Below are 8769 nucleotides of genomic sequence, written 5' to 3' on the forward strand. Positions count from 1 at the left end.
TATCCTCTCAATGTCCCCATGTCCCCCCGCCATCCCCATGTCCCTTCCATGTCCCCATGTCCCCTCCATGTCCCCCCCATCCCCATGTCCCCTCGCTGTCCCCGTGTCCCCCCGCTGTCCCCATGTCCCCTCCATGTCCCCATGTCTTCTCCATGTCCCCATGTCCCCTCCATGTCCCCATGTCCCCTACATGTCCCCTCATTGTCCCCATATCCTCTCAATGTCCCCATGTCCCCCCCGTCCCCGTGTCCCCTCGCTGTCCCCTGCATGTCCCCGTGTCCCCTCACTGTCCCCTTGTCCCCCCGTTCCATTCTCCTCTTGATGTCCCTGTGTCCCCCCACTGTCCCCGTGTCCCCGGGATGTCCCCATGTCCCCTCATTGTCCCCAATGTCCTCTCAATGTCCCCATGTCCCCATGTCCTCGTGTCCCCTCCATGTCCCCCCTTGTCCCCATGTCCCCTCCATGTCCCCTCAATGTTCCTATCCCCCGATGTCCCCTGGATGTCCCCATGTCCCCGTGTCCCCTCCATGTCCCCGTGTCCCCTCCATGTCCCCTCATTGTCCCCATATCCTCTCAATGTCCCCATGTCCCCATGTCCCCGTGTCCCCTCCATGTCCCCCCGTCCCCATGTCCCCTCAATGTCCCTATACCCCGATGTCCCCGTGTCCTCTCCATGTCCCCATGTCCCCCTGTCCCCGGGATGTCCCCATGTCCCCGTGTCCCCTCCATGTCCCCTCATTGTCCCCATATCCTCTCAATGTCCCCATGTCCCCCCATGTCCCCGTGTCCCCTCCATGTCCCCATGTTCCCCCGTCCCCATGTCCCCTCGATGTCCCTATCCCCCGATGTCCCCGTGTCCCCTCCATGTCCCCCCTCGTCCCCATGTCCCCTCCATGTCCCCTCCGTCCCTGTGTCCCCTGATGTCCCCGTGTCCCCAGACTCGGACGTGCGCCTGGACGTGGGACACTTGGTGGCCCAGCGCCGCTTCTGCGCCAAGGTCTGGCACGCGGTGGCCCTGGTGCTGCGCGCGGCGGGGACGGGGGACGTCCCGGTGCCACCGGAGCAGGTGGGGACAATGGGGACAATGGGGACGTTGGGGACAATGAGGGCGTTAGGGACATTGGGGACAATGGGGGCATTAGGGACATTGGGGACAATGGGGGCATTGGGGACAATGGGGGCATTGGGGACATTGGGGACATCGGGGACAATGGGGGCATTAAGGACATGGGGGACAATGGGGGCGTTGGGGACATTGGGGACATTGGGGACAATGGGGATATTGGGGACAATGGGGATGTTGGGGACATTGGGGACGTTGGGGACAATGGGGATATTGGGGACATTGGGGACAATGGGGTCAATGGGGACGTTGGGGACGTTGGGGACATTGGGGATATTGGGGACATTGGGGACAATGGGGACATTGGAGACAATGGGAGCGTTAGGGACATTGGGGATAATGGGGGCATTAGGGACATTGGGGACATTGGGGGCATTAGGGACATTGGGGACAATGGGGGCGTTAGGGACATTGGGGACAATGGGGGCATTGGGGACATTGGGGACATTGGAGACAATGGGGGCGTTAGGGACTTTGGGGACAATGGGGGCGTTGGGGACATTGAGGGCGTTGGGGACAATGGGGGCGTTGGGGACATTGGGGGCATTGGGGACATTGGGGACATCGGAGACAATGGAGGCATTGGGGACAATGGGGGCGTTGGGGACATTGGGGACAATGGGGGTGTTGGGGACATTGGGGACATTGGGGACAATGGGGATATTGGGGAGAATGGGGACATTGGGGACGTGGGGACAATGGGGACGTTGGGGACATTGGGGACAATGGGTCAATGGGGACGTTGGGGACATTGGGGACAATGGGGACATTGGGGACAATGGGGACATTGGGGACATGCTGGGCCCCGCGGTGGCACGCGGTGGCCCTGGTGCTGCGCGCGGCGGGGACGGGGGACGTCCCGGTGCCACCGGAGCAGGTGGGGACAATGGGGACATTGGGGACTATGGGGACGTTGGGGACATTGGGGACAATGGAGACATTGGGGTCAATGAAGACATTGGGGACAATGGGGATGTTGGTGACACTTGGTGACCCTTGGTGACACTTGATGACGCCTTGATGACACTTGATGACACTTGTTGACATCTTGGTGACACTTGATGACATCTTGGTGACACTTGATGACACTGGATGACACTTGATGACACCTGGGAACATCTTGGGGACACTTGATGATGCCTTGGTGACACTTGATGACATCTTGGTGATACTTGATGACCCTTGGGGACACTTGATGATGCCTTGGTGACCCTTGATGACACATTGATGATACTTGATGATACTTGATGACCCTTGATGGCACTTGGGGACACCTTGGTGACACATGTCCCCCCAGGTGGAGCCCGGTGGCCCCATGGCGCGGTGGGTCCTGGGCCGCCTGGTGCAGGAACACCTTGGGGACACTTGTTGACACATTGATGGCACTTGATGACACATTGATGACACTTGGTGACACCTTGGTGACCCTTGAAGACACATTGATGACCCTTGGTGACACTTGATGACATCTTGATGACACTTGATGACACTTGTTGACACCTTGGTGACACTTGATGACACTTGATGACACTTGATGACACTTGGGGACATCTTGGGGACACTTGGGGACACTTGATGATGCCTTGGGGACCCTTGATGACACATTGACGTCACTTGGTGACACCTTGGTGACCCTTGAAGACACATTGATGACCCTTGGTGACACTTGATGACATCTTGATGACACTTGATGACACTTGTTGACATCTTGGTGACACTTGATGACACTTGATGACTTCTTGGTGATACTTGATGACACTTGGGGACACTTGATGATGTCTTGGTGACCCTTGATGACACTTAATGACACTTGATGACACATTGATGATACTTGATGACCCTTGATGGCACTTGGGGACACCTTGGTGACACATGTCCCCCCAGGTGGAGCCGGGTGGCCCCATGGTGTGGTGGGTCCTGGGCCGCCTGGTTCAGGGACACCTTGGGGACCCTTGATGACACATTGATGGCTCTTGATGACATTTGTTGACACTTAATGACCCTTGATGACACATTGATGACCCTTGGTGACACTTGATGACATCTTGATGACACTTGATGACACTTGTTGACATCTTGGTGACACTTGATGACATCTTGGTGATACTTGATGACACTTGGGGACACTTGATGATGTCTTGGTGACCCTTGATGACACTTGATGACATCTTGGTGATACTTGATGACACCTTGATGACACTTGTTGACATCTTGATGACACTTGTTGACATCTTGGTGACCCTTGATGACACTTGATGACACTTGATGACATCTTGGTGATACTTGATGACACTTGGGGACACTTGATGATGTCTTGGTGACCCTTGATGACACTTGATGACATCTTGGTGACACTTGATGACACTGGATGACACTTGATGACACTTGGGGACATCTTGGGGACACTTGATGACACTTGATGATGCCTTGGTGACCCTTGATGACACTTGATGACACTTGATGACATCTTGGTGATACTTGATGACACTTGGGGACACTTGATGATGTCTTGGTGACCCTTGATGACACTTAATGACACTTGATGACACATTGATGATACTCGATGACCCTTGGTGATCCTTGGTGACCCTTGGTGACCCTTGGTGGCCCTTGGTGACACATGTCCCCCCAGGTGGAGCCCGGTGGCCCCATGGCGCGGTGGGTCCTGGGCCGCCTGGTTCAGGGACACCTTGGTGACCCTTGAAGACACATTGATGACCCTTGGTGACACTTGATGACATCTTGATGACACTTGATGACACTTGTTGACATCTTGGTGACACTTGATGACATCTTGGTGACACTTGATGACACTTGGGGACATCTTGGGGACACTTGATGATGCCTTGGTGACCCTTGATGACACTTGATGACATCTTGGTGATACTTGATGACACATTGATGACACTTGGTGACACTTGATGACATCTTGATGACACTGGATGACACGATGACATCTGGGGACATCTTGGGGACACTTGATGACACTTGGGGACACTTGATGATGCCTTGGTGACCCTTGATGACACTTGATGACACTTGATGACATCTTGGTGATACTTGATGACACATTGATGACACTTGGTGACACTTGATGACATCTTGGTGACCCTTGGTGACCCTTGGGGACACTTGGTGACACCTTGGTGACACATGTCCCCCCAGGTGGAGCCCGGTGGCCCCATGGCGCAGTGGGTCCTGGGCCGCCTGGTTCAGGGACACCTTGGGGACCCTTGATGACACATTGACGACACTTGATGACACATTGATGACACTTGGTGACCCTTGAAGACACATTGATGACCCTTGGTGACACTTGATGACACCTTGATGACACTTGATGACACTTGTTGACATCTTGGTGACACTTGATGACACTTGATGACACTTGATGACACTTGGGGACATCTTGGGGACACTTGGGGACACTTGATGATGCCTTGGGGACCCTTGATGACACATTGATGACCCTTGGTGACACTTGATGACATCTTGATGACACTTGATGACACTTGATGACATCTTGGTGATACTTGATGACACTTGGGGACACTTGATGACCCTTGATGACACTTGATGACCCTTGATAACCCTTGGTGACACTTGATGACACTTGGGGACACTTGATGATGTCTTGGTGACCCTTGATGACACTTAATGACACTTGATGACACATTGATGATACTTGATGACACTTGATGGCACCTTGATGATACTTGTTGACATCTTGATGACACTTGTTGACACTTGATGACATCTTGGTGATACTTGATGACACATTGATGACACTTGTTGACACTTGGTGACCCTTGGTGACCCTTGGGGACACCTTGGTGACACGTGTCCCCCCAGGTGGAGCCCGGTGGCCCCATGGCGCGGTGGGTCCTGGGCCGCCTGGCCCGCGCGGCCACCGAGGCCGAGCGCCGCATGGAGGCCCTGGAGCCCTATGGGGCCCTCAGGGCCACCCAGAGCTTCTGGCTGAGGAGCTTCTGCGACGTCTATCTGGTGGGTGGCACCGCCGTGTCCCCTTGTCCCCATTGTCCCCTTGTCCCCATTGTCCCCTTGTCCCTTTGTCCCCTTGTCCCATTTTCCCTTTGTCCCCTTGTCCCTTTGTCTCCTTGTCCCTGTTGTCCCCATTGTCCCCATCCCACCCAACTCTTGTGTCTGGCCCCCGTTGACCCTCCCTCCATCCCATCCAACCCGTTGTCCCCATTGTCCCCTTGTCCCCTTGTCCCCTTGTCCCATTGTCCACCGTGTCCCCGTTGTCTCCCCGATCCCCATTGTCCCCTTGTCCCTCTTGTCCCCATTGACCCCCCATTGTCCCCCTTGTCCCCATGATCCCCCCAGTCCCAATTGTCCCCATTGTCCCCATTGTCCCCATCATCCCCCTCATCCCCTTTGCCCCCATTGACCCCATTGTCCCCATTGCCCCCATTGTCCCCTTTGCCCCCATTGTCCCCATTGCCCCCATTGACCCCATTGTCCCCTCATCCCCATTGTCCCCTCATCCCCATTGTCCCCATCATCCCCATTGACCCCATTGTCCCCATTGTCCCGCCTCATCCCCATTGTCCCCATTGTCCCCATTGACCCCATTGTCCCCATTTCCCCCATTGACCTCATTGCCCCCATTGACCCCATTGACCCCATTGTCCCCCTCATCCCCATCATCCCCATTGACCCCATTGTCCCCAATGTCCCCATTGCCCCCATTGTCCCCCATCATCCCCATTGTCCCCATTGTCCCCATTGCCCCCATTGACCCCATCATCTCCATTGACCCCATCATCCCCATTGCCCCCATGGTCCCCAATGTCCCCATTGCCCCCATTGTCCCCCATCATCCCCATTGTCCCCATTGTCCCCACTGTCCCCATTGACCCCATTGACCCCATTGTCCCCATCATCCCCATTGCCCCCATTGCCCCCATTGTCACCCATTGTCTCCATTGCCCCCATCATCCCCATTGTCCCCATCATCTCCATTGTCCCCCCTCATCCCCATTGTCCCCATTGTCACCTATTGTCCCCATTGACCCCATTGTCCCCCTCATCCCCATCATCCCCATTGTCACCCATTGTCCCCATTGACTGCATTGTCCCCATTTCCCCATTGCCCCCGTTGTCCCCATTGACCCCATTGTCCCCCATCATCCCCATTGTCCCCATTGTCCCCATTGTCCCCCCTCATCCCCATCATCCCCATTGTCACCCATTGTCCCCATTGACCCCATTGACCCCATTGACCCCATCATCCCCATTGACCCCATTGTCCCCAATGTCCCCCTTGACCGCATTGTCCCCCATCATCCCCATTGTCCCCATCATCCCCATTGCCCCCATGGTCCCCATTGTCCCCATTGTCCCCCATCATCCCCATTGTCCCCATTGACCCCATTGCCCCCATTGACCCCATCATCCCCATTGACCCCATTGCCCCCATTGTCCCCCTTGCCCCCTTTGCCCCCATGGTCCCCATCATCCCCATTGACCCCATGGTCCCCATCATCCCCATTGTCCCCATTGTCCCCATGCCCAGGAGACGGCCAAGGCGGCCCTGCGGCGCCCGGGGGGACACGGGGACGACGCGGAGGGGACGCGGCGGGCGCTGGTGGCCTGTGCCGACCTGGGCCTGCGGCTGCTGGCCCCGTTCGCCCCCTTTGTCACCGAGGAGCTGTGGCAGCGGCTGCCCCGTGGGGACATTGGGGACAATGGGGACAATGGGGACATGAGCATCGTGCAGGCCAGGATGCCACCGGCGCAGAGTCTTGTGAGGGACATGGGGACATGGGGGACATGGGGACATGGAGGGACATGGGGATGTGGGGACATGGAGGGACATGGGGGACATTGGGGACATGGGGGATATAGGGGATATGGAGGGACATGGGGGACATGTCACCGAGGAGCTGTGGCAGCGGCTGCCCCGTGGGGACATTGGGGACAATGGGGACATCAGCATCGTGCAGGCCAGGATGCCACCGGCGCAGAGTCTTGTGAGGGACATGGGGACACTGGGGACATGGGGGACATTGGGGACATGGGGACATTGGGGACATGGGGACATGGGGACATTGGGGACATGGTGGGACATGGGGGACATGGGGGACATGGGGACATGGGGACATGGAGGGACATGGGGGATATAGGGGATATGGAGGGACATGGGGGACATGTCACCGAGGAGCTGTGGCAGCGGCTGCCCCGTGGGGACAACGGGGACAATGGGGACATCAGCATCGTGCAGGCCAGGATGCCACCGGCGCGGAGTCTTGTGAGGGACATGGGGATATGGGGGGACATGGGGACATGGGGGACATTGGGGACATGGGGGACGTGGAGGGACACGGTGGGACATGGGGACATTGGGGACATGGGGACGTGGAGGGACATGGGGGACATGGGGGACATGGGGGACATGGGGACATGGAGGGACATGGGGGATATAGGGGATATGGAGGGACATGGGGGACATGGGGACATGGGGGACATTGGGGACATTGGGGACATAGAGGGACATGGGGATATAGAGGGATATGGGGGGACATGGGGGACATGGGGGACATGGGGGACATGGAGGGACATGGGGACATGGGGGACATGGGGACATGGAGGGACATGGGGGATATAGGGGATATGGAGGGACATTGGGGACATGGGGACATGGAGGGACATGGGGACATGGGGACATGGAGGGACATGAGAGATATAGGGGATATGGAGGGACATGGGGGACATGGAGGGACATGGGGACATAGGGGACATGGAGGACATTGGGGACATTGGGGACATAGAGGGACATGGGGATATAGAGGGATATGGGGGGACATGGGGGACATTGGGGACATGGGGACATGGAGGGACATGGGGGATATAGGGGACATTGGGGACATGGGGGATATAGGGGACATGGAGGGACATGGGGGACATGGGGACATGGAGGGACATGGGGGATATAGGGGACATGGAGGGACATGGGGGACATGGGGACATGGAGGGACATGGGGGATATTGGGGACATTGGGGACATGAGGGATATAGGGGATATGGGGGGACATGGGGGACATTGGGGACATGGGGGATATAGGGGACATGGAGGGACATGGGGGATATAGGGGACATGGAGACATGGGGGTCATTGGGGACATGGGGACATGGAGGGACATGGGGGACATGGGGACATGGTGGGACATGGGGACATGGAGGGACATGGGGACATTGGGGACATGGGGGACATGGGGACATGGAGGGACATGGGGGATATAGGCGACATGGAGACATGGAGGACATTGGGGACATGGGGACACGTGTGTCCCCCCCCAGGCCCGCTGGATCTGTCCCCGCACGGAGGCCGACGTGGCCGCCATGTTGGAGGTGGCCCGGGCCGTGCGCGGCCTTCGGGCCACCCTGGGCCTCGGCACCGCCCGCCCCCCCGGTACGTGGGGGGCCAAGATGGCCGACGGGGGCGGGGTTAAGGGTGGGGGTGCCCCAAGATGGCCGCCCGCCTCCCAACATGGCCGCCCACCTCCCAAGATGGCCGCCCTCCTCCCAAGATGGCCGCCAGCCATGCAAGATGGCCACATGCCACCCAACATGGCCACCTGCCATCCAAGATGGCCCCCCACTCCTTAAGATGGCCGCCTGCT

This window comes from Tinamus guttatus, unplaced genomic scaffold (assembly GCF_059628265.1).
Source record: "Tinamus guttatus ecotype Peru unplaced genomic scaffold, ASM5962826v1 Tinamus_guttatus_pri_ptg000772l, whole genome shotgun sequence".
Classification (NCBI taxonomy): domain Eukaryota; kingdom Metazoa; phylum Chordata; class Aves; order Tinamiformes; family Tinamidae; genus Tinamus; species Tinamus guttatus.